The following is an 8,371-nucleotide window of genomic DNA, read 5'->3' as shown; positions in this document are numbered from 1 at the left end:
ATGAATGATAAATGAATTTCATGAAGTGTGAACCGCACTATCTGACTGATATGAGTTAATTTAATACCAAGTGGTAATAAGACTGAGATTTTATAATAGGCGTCAAGTTCTCAACTTGCAAAACAATATGATAGTCACCGCAACAAAGTTACCAGGCTCGAAGGTACTTGGGGCAGAGTGAAATGGAGTGAACTATTAGATGAAATCATGGGAGAATACATAGGAAAGATTGGCTTGAACAACAAGGCCTATTGCCCTTATTAGAATAATGATGACACCCTGCTATGATTTACCCAGCTTAACTCCCTACACAAAAGCTCACTCTGAGGCTTGGGACTCTTGGGAGGTGCAAACAGCCCCAAAAGATGGGTTGGGCTTATACGAATCTATGACGCACCATTGACTGATCCAAGTTGAATGTACCTGATGTGGTTTTGTTTTTATTTTCCAAGGAGCCAATTCTATAGGTTTTATCAGAACTGCTTTCTAAAGTTTCTTTCTAAATTGTGTGTTAACCTATAAGTATATAGGTACTCAGAAACTGTGTTTCAGGTACATGGTCTCCATCAAACACTTCAACATGACTACAGTCCGAGCCTTAGCTCACCTGCCTAGACAAGACTTGTATTTGAACTGATGGTATCATTTCACAACTCTGGTACTTGTAGCAATTACAATTCATTAATCTTTATGTCTTCAGCTGATGACTGGAATTAACTTTTGTGGTTGTGAATTCCAAGTGTCTATGATATTAGGTTCCCACACATTGTACCTACTATTAATTATTTATTATGAATGAAATGTTGCTGGTGCAATAAGTTCAAATTTTGTACGGTGATTCGATTTAATTTGAATATGGTGCAAGTGAACGTGCAAGTGTCCAAATTTGGCACCATTCTGGTTTTGACCAATCCGAGAGATTGAGATGTTACTTACCTAGCTTATACGTACCTACTTGCCTATTTTATGTTTGATGAAATACCGAATGAAGGTGATGACTTTTTACAGTTTTTATACTCAATAACCGAAGCTAGGTTAAATAAGAGTAGAGACCTATACATACTCGTATGTAATTAAGCATAGTAAAATTATTTGGTAGGTATTTGAAGTTTTTAAAGTAAAAGTAACAGCCTGCCTGAACATGAATTCAGATTTCTCAATTTCTTGATGAACAGTTTAGTAGGCGTAGCCTATTGCAGTGACATTCTAATTTGTGTGATTAATTTCAAAACTTTACTATGAAAAAACTTTTTGAAATTGATTGCCGATTATGACCTATGAAATGAGGTAAATGAATGAGGAAAAGAGGTGGTGAAAGCATTCCACAACACTCGTATTTTCTTTCATTTATTGTGGCTAATTTCAATCCCTCCCCTGTGTTTCAACTCTCTCTTTCTAATGCCCTACCCCTCTATGTTTCTCTCTTCTATTTCTAATTCCTCCTGTTTCATTCTTCTGTTGCAGTGCCAATTCTCAGATGGACAATGACGTCACTCCTGTATATTTGGCGGCTCAGGAAGGTCATCTGGAGGTGCTCAAGTTCCTAGTCTTGGAGGCGGGAGGCTCGTTGTATGTGAGGGCCAAGGATGGGATGGCACCCATCCATGCAGCCGCCCAAATGGGATGCCTGTCCTGTCTGAAATGGATGGTAAGTCATATTAGTCTTATACATAACTTGTTCTTATAATATAAGATTGGGGTCGAGTTAATTGGAACATATCGCATGCCTTCAGGCACACTATTTGTCAAGGGTTTAGGTTTTCCTTGCCATTGGGATCAATTTAACTCAAAGAAACCATTTACTGATAAAAAATTGTAATTAAACATTAAGTTGAAAAATTGATCGAACAACGTGAGAGAGCCAGCAACGATAGCATGTTGAATGTACCACTGAAGTTAAGGAACGTTGTTGGTATCGGGATGAGTGACCATTCAGACCATCTGGACAATGCGCGTTGCTGGCTCTTCCCTTGCCTCACTCAGACTGGATGAAGATAATGTAAGAACGTAATGCGTGTTGCTGGCTCTTCCCTTGCCTCACTCAGACTGGATGAAGTTAATGTAAGAACGTAATGCGTGTTGCTGGCTCTTCCCTTGCCTCACTCAGACTGGATGAAGTTAATGTAAGAACGTGGCTAGCTTGTTGTCGAAAGGAGGGTAAAACCCCCGTCATTTCATCGTCATTTAAATTTTTAAACCTCAGCATCATTTGCGTCAAACCCCTAGAAAAGTATTTTTTGGTTCTTTCCTTATAGTAAATACTCATTATTTATGAGTTTTAGGGAAAAATGGTATATCCTCTAGCTACTTGTACTTTTTATTGAACTACCTACCTCGAGAAACCCCATGATGTAACTTGCAACAATTCTTGCAGTGATTATTTTGATAAGTGAATGTATGAGATTTACAAAATGGGTAACTGGCAAACCAAGTGAATGTAAGCTTTATAGATACATACTCCAAGTGTAAACTTTAAAGTAGATCCATAATTCCATTTACGTATCATACATATGTAAGGGTCTTCCAAACTAGAGGAAAATTGCTGTTAGGTACCTATTACCTATGTTGTAGGTGTGCTATATTATTGTAATGAACTTGTTCCATACTATGTAGCTATACGAGGCATGTAACATCTTTAAGCTGACCGCATGCATTATACTAAGCGTAAGTAGAGTAAAGTTGTGTATTCTCGGTGCTCGCGTATAACATTTATTTACCCGTAATAAAATGAAGATTACCGGATTTAATAAAAAATCTTTGGCCTGTATAAATTATACACATGTGATTTTGAAAATCGGTCAGGAGGCAAAACTGACCTGTGCCGATATTTCCTGATGTACTAGGTCTAGTCATAGTGAATTTGGTACTCTTAGGTCTGGCCCAACTATGTGGCCAAGTGGTTATAAGAGCACTCTCAAACTAGAGGTGCTGGGTTCGAATCCCGAACGGGGCGGAAGTTTTGTGACCAAACATTTCCGTTCCCTTATAAGCATGGATGTAAAAGAATGTGCCTTATGCGTTGAAGTAGGTATTGGTACAATTTTAGTTGGGCGTTGTTCCATTATTTATTAATTAAGTGATTAGTTATTTATTCTTATTAGGGATAGGTATTATAATTATAATTCAGTAACAATCTAGACCAGTCTTCAAAAAATCTTATTTGTTCTAATAAGGAAAACACCTTTAATGGATCGACTTGATCTTCTCACTTTCTACAATCTTAAATACCTATTATTTTTCCCACATCCTACACATTGTGATCACTGCAACAACTGCAAATTATTAATTATTTATGACAGGAAAAAATCGAAGTTTATTTATACCTAGGTTTTTTCCTCGTGGAGGATTTAAACTTTCTTAATCCAACTTATTTTAGCACTACAATATTATCAGAAGGAGAAGAGTGGTGTTTAAAATCTGGATCTAATTATAATTAAAATTGGATTTTTTCCCCATTTTTATTTGTTTCTTCATTTCATTACTTCATTAGTCATCAGTGATATCTTCGAAACTTCAGTGAAATCTTCCTCAATATCTAAGCACAGAACACATAAAAACACTAATAGAAAACAATAAACCTTTAAGAAACAATCTAGATTTAACTAAATCTCAGCACTTATGTGATCCTAATCCAAGCAATGCATCAGTTAGAATTGTTCGGAACTTACTAGATCCTTATAATAGATATTTAGTATCAATCCTTGTTCTAATAAGTGATCTACAACTTTCTCTTTAAAGGTTTTGAGATTGTAATAAGCCATGTGTTCCGATAATGAGATAAGTGTAAAAAAAATCTTGGTTGTTGGATTGATTTGTAGAAGAGGAATGAAGAAGAAGAAGAAGAAAAAAGAAGAAGACGGAAAAATAATGAATGAAACTCAGAGTCGTTTGTAAAGTAAAACCCATTCATTATTTATTTCATATCTTTCATCTAATGTATCCATGACTATAGAGATACATATGTACATTTGTTTTAAGGTATCTTTATCTTGGTGCTTTGTCTTCATATCGGATTCCATATCCATTGGGTGAATTTCAACCCACAGGTTAACAATTCGAAAGTTTCACTCTTCCCTTCGGCTTTGGTGAATAATAATTGAAAACAAATGTGAAGGAACCCATAAATTTTGGTAGGTCTGATTCAGACTGAACTTACTGAACAATCAATTCATTGGGAGGACCTGTATGAAAAGGCAAGAGGCCACTTCCTTTTAGCCAAGCAGCAACAAGCCTAACCATACTTCCTGAAACCAATCCATACATTATGCGAGGTTCTCTGCATTACCTCTATCTCATCATAGTAAATTTATTATACTAATCCATTGTAAATCAATCATGATTTCATCACGGAGGAATTCTGGTGATAAATTTGATTTATTTTAACCCGTTAACCAATCAAAGTGATTTAGTGATTAGCACAAAAACTTTGGATCTGGAGGTTGCTGGTTCGAGTCCAGGTCAAGCCATAAAAGTTATCCTTCATTTATCCTTTTCTTCCTCCCTCTCCCTCCCTTTCTCTCAATCTATCTCTCTCTCCAGTTGCTTTTGATGACGAACTTCCTTTGATTATATTTTTTATGGCCAACTTGACAAACAAGCCTTATTAGATACCAATGATTGACACTGACAAACTTCCTCATGAGCTAATTATCGCCACTTAACTCAAGTGATACCTATCAAGTACCAAATACTGGTGTCGGATTAGCCAATCCCATGACACATTCTGTCAGACAGGTTATTCTGACATCATCTATGAAAGGTAATGGCTATCCTCTAGTTAATGAATGATAAATGAATTTCATGAAGTGTGAACCGCACTATCTGACTGATATGAGTTAATTTAATACCAAGTGGTAATAAGACTGAGATTTTATAATAGGCGTCAAGTTCTCAACTTGCAAAACAATATGATAGTCACCGCAACAAAGTTACCAGGCTCGAAGGTACTTGGGGCAGAGTGAAATGGAGTGAACTATTAGATGAAATCATGGGAGAATACATAGGAAAGATTGGCTTGAACAACAAGGCCTATTGCCCTTATTAGAATAATGATGACACCCTGCTATGATTTACCCAGCTTAACTCCCTACACAAAAGCTCACTCTGAGGCTTGGGACTCTTGGGAGGTGCAAACAGCCCCAAAAGATGGGTTGGGCTTATACGAATCTATGACGCACCATTGACTGATCCAAGTTGAATGTACCTGATGTGGTTTTGTTTTTATTTTCCAAGGAGCCAATTCTATAGGTTTTATCAGAACTGCTTTCTAAAGTTTCTTTCTAAATTGTGTGTTCACCTAAAAGTATAGGTACTCAGAAACTGTGTTTCATTACATGGTCTCCATCAAACAGTTCAACATGGACTACAGTCCGAGCCTTAGCTCACCTGCCTAGACAAGACTTGTATTTGAACTGATGGTATCATTTCACAACTCTGGTACTTGTAGCAATTACAATTCATTAATCTTTATGTCTTCAGCTGATGACTGGAATTAACTTTTGTGGTTGTGAATTCCAAGTGTCTATGATATTAGGTTCCCACACATTGTACCTACTATTAATTATATCTTTATGTCTTCAGCTGATGACTGGAATTAACTTTTGTGGTTGTGAATTCCAAGTGTCTATGATATTAGGTTCCCACACATTGTACTAATTAATCTTTATGTCTTCAGCTGATGACTGGAATTAACTTTTGTGGTTGTGAATTCCAAGTGTCTATGATATTAGGTTCCCACACATTTTACTGTTAATTATTATGAATGAAATGTTGCTGGTGCAATAAGTTCAAATTTTGTACGGTGATTCGATTTAATTTGAATATGGTGCAAGTGAACGTGCAAGTGTCCAAATTTGGCACCATTCTGGTTTTGACCAATCCGAGAGATTGAGATGTTACTTACCTAGCTTATACGTACCTACTCGCCTATTTTATGTTTGATGAAATACCGAATGAAGGTGATGGCTTTTTACAGTTTTTAGTTTTTACTCAATAACCGAAGCTAGGTTAAATAAAAGTAGAGACCTATACACCAATCCGAGAGATTGAGATGTTACTTACCTAGCTTATACGTACCTACTTGCCTATTTTATGTTTGATGAAATACCGAATGAAGGTGATGACTTTTTACAGTTTTTATACTCAATAACCGAAGCTAGGTTAAATAAGGGCTTGATTGTTGATTGTATTGTTGCAACCGCATGTAATATTACTTCATCCTCTCTCTTCAATGTATTGTGCATTTGGTTATTCCAGAACCTGCGCACACTCACAAGCACTACTTGTACTTTCTAAATAAATATTAAACCTTCTTTCTCAGTACTTTTACCACAGCAATATTTAAAATAGCAATCATATTAGCTATCAACACAAGGTGCCTCGAAACTTCTGCTCCCTTTTTTGGGTCTCTACATGGGTGGTCCAGATCTCAAGATCTTCAGCAAAATAAGTTCCTGGAATGTAATCTGATACCTACTACGTGGACTTTAAAAAAAGTCTAGTTTAATGCAATGTTAAATTGATTGTACTTTTACCACAGCAATATTTAAAATAGCAATCATATTAGCTATCAACACAAGGTGCCTCGAAACTTCTGCTACCTTTTTTTTGGGATGTGGTTTTGTTTTTATTTTCCAAGGAGCCAATTCTATAGGTTTTATCAGAACTGCTTTCTAAAGTTTCTTTCTAAATTGTGTGTTAACCTATAAGTATATAGGTACTCAGAAACTGTGTTTCAGGTACATGGTCTCCATCAAACACTTCAACATGACTACAGTCCGAGCCTTAGCTCACCTGCCTAGACAAGACTTGTATTTGAACTGATGGTATCATTTCACAACTCTGGTACTTGTAGCAATTACAATTCATTAATCTTTATGTCTTCAGCTGATGACTGGAATTAACTTTTGTGGTTGTGAATTCCAAGTGTCTATGATATTAGGTTCCCACACATTGTACCTACTATTAATTATTTATTATGAATGAAATGTTGCTGGTGCAATAAGTTCAAATTTTGTACGGTGATTCGATTTAATTTGAATATGGTGCAAGTGAACGTGCAAGTGTCCAAATTTGGCACCATTCTGGTTTTGACCAATCCGAGAGATTGAGATGTTACTTACCTAGCTTATACGTACCTACTTGCCTATTTTATGTTTGATGAAATACCGAATGAAGGTGAACGCTTTTTACAGTTTTTACTCAATAACCGAAGCTAGGTTAAATAAATAATCTTTTTTTGGGGTGGGATGGAGTTTTGTTTATTTTTTGTGTCACTTGATTTATTTTGGGAGGAACGACTTGGCGGGGTCTCTCTCTCTCTTTCGAGTTTGCTTTAATCGCGCCACTGTCTGATGAATAGTGCTTGGAAATCCACACAGACCTGACTATTGTACAAGTTCTTGGTAACTAATAATAGATAGGTAGATAATAGCAGAACATGATGATGATGATCTTCTTCATTCACAACACTAACACTGGAATGAGAACTGTTAAGCGTCTTACAAACGAATGGTATGCGAGAGAAAAAGAGTAAACTGAAGTGAAATTTAGATAATCACAGCTGCACTGCCGTTACCGCCCAGAGGGTCAAAATAAGGCAAAGTCGTTTTCGGGATTTTTCCTCTTCTGAAGCTTTTGTTTCCCCTCTTTTTGTGTGGTAGCGTCTCTATTAAACCATAGGAAATCCAAGTTGGCGCAGCATCAGAATCGTTTCCGTTTTCGAAAGGAAAATACAACTGAGTTTCTCGTTCCATAAAACACTTCCCACAATCACACTTTGAATTTCGCACTTGGCAGAAGCTGTGACGTCTTATTACAGAGGAGAAACCCTTAAAAACATTACAACATTACCTTTAAAAACATTTTTCTATGACGTTAACATTTTCCGAAATGTGTAAATCATACAAATTTTCAGGAACACAGACCAGCAGTCAAACTGACGTAATATCGGTGAATAAGAATAGCTAATGGCTCGTTTATCAGTCGCTCCAGACTCATCGGAACAAAAAACCAGAGATGATTCCAAGCCTCATCACCAAAGCATACATACTTAGGCTGATAGGTACTACTTTGGCTGGTACTACTAACTTGATCTAAATCTGGGTTGATCTACTTACACCTCATTCATTATTGAGAAGTAAACACTCTAGGACCCAATGGAATCTTGACACTCTAACACCTTGCTTATAGTAGCTTAGAGATCTGTACAATGAAGAGAAGATTTGGCATCACCTTGCTTATAGACCTGTACAAGGAAGAGAAGATTTGGCATACATGAGAAATCTGTTAAGACAATGCCGTTGGAAATAAAATAGATGCCGTTGGAATTGGAAGCACTAACATTTTAATTCCAAAGAACTACCCTAACTTT

Source organism: Diaphorina citri, unplaced genomic scaffold (genome assembly GCF_000475195.1).
Source record: "Diaphorina citri unplaced genomic scaffold, Diaci psyllid genome assembly version 1.1 scaffold209, whole genome shotgun sequence".
Lineage (NCBI taxonomy): Eukaryota > Metazoa > Arthropoda > Insecta > Hemiptera > Psyllidae > Diaphorina > Diaphorina citri.
This window is presented reverse-complemented; position numbering follows the sequence as displayed.